This window comes from Sciurus carolinensis, chromosome 3 (genome assembly GCF_902686445.1).
Source record: "Sciurus carolinensis chromosome 3, mSciCar1.2, whole genome shotgun sequence".
Classification (NCBI taxonomy): Eukaryota; Metazoa; Chordata; class Mammalia; order Rodentia; family Sciuridae; genus Sciurus; species Sciurus carolinensis.
Window position 1 is genome coordinate 28,409,486 of NC_062215.1, and position 831 is coordinate 28,410,316.

Below are 831 nucleotides of genomic sequence, written 5' to 3' on the forward strand. Positions count from 1 at the left end.
TCCAGAATGCCGGTGATTTTATTTTTAAGTCTGGCATCATCAAAGCTGCCTTGATGTAGGTTGCAAGAAATAAGTAATAGGTAGAAAGGAGACATAAAAACAGGCAAGGAAAAGGATTTTAATTCAGAAGTTCTGCATACCTTTCTAGACCTATTGCTCCCTAAGCCTTTCTCCCTTTCAGGTCTATTATTCCCAAATTCCTGGGAAATCTGTAAATCTACCTGTGCACTATTAACCACCCCATAAACAGATTTAGCAAAGAGGGATATGATATCTTGAGGAATCTATAATTTAAGGGACTTTCCAGTGCTATTTATTGATCAGATAATGAAGACCACATCAGCCTGAGGATCCTGAGATTGACCAGATCACCAGAAGCTATCTTGAGGTCACTGAACTGATATTACTACACACCTTCCCATACCCACTCCTTACCAAGTTCTTTTATAAGAAGCACTGGGATGCTTGCTTTGGCAGCATGTATAATAAAATTGGAACAATACAGAGATTGCACTGCACAAGAATGATGTGCAAATTCAATAAGTGTTCCACATTTTGAAATAAACAAATAAGCAAGCAAACAAATGACAAAATAAATCCAAAGTGCTAGCAACCCCAAAACCTCATCTCCCACTCTTGATAGGGCCTACTTTCCCTTTGGAATGAATATTCCGTGCTTTACCCGCAAAGGCATTTGTTTCTTGAGATAACCTGCGTTCTCCCTTTGCCTAGCCTCTTTCCTAAAAAAGTCTCTGCATTGTCACATGTTAAAGTTTTTTTCATCACATATGCCAATAATTACTTGTCCTGAGTCATGTTCTCCCTTCTCTC

At 38.7% G+C, this 831-nt stretch overlaps 1 pseudogene; it reads left to right on the top strand.

The window, feature by feature from the left end:
- Positions 1–461: 461 nt before the first annotated feature.
- On the top strand, positions 462–558 carry LOC124981502 (uncharacterized; annotated as a pseudogene).
- The last annotated feature ends 273 nt before the right edge of the window (positions 559–831 follow it).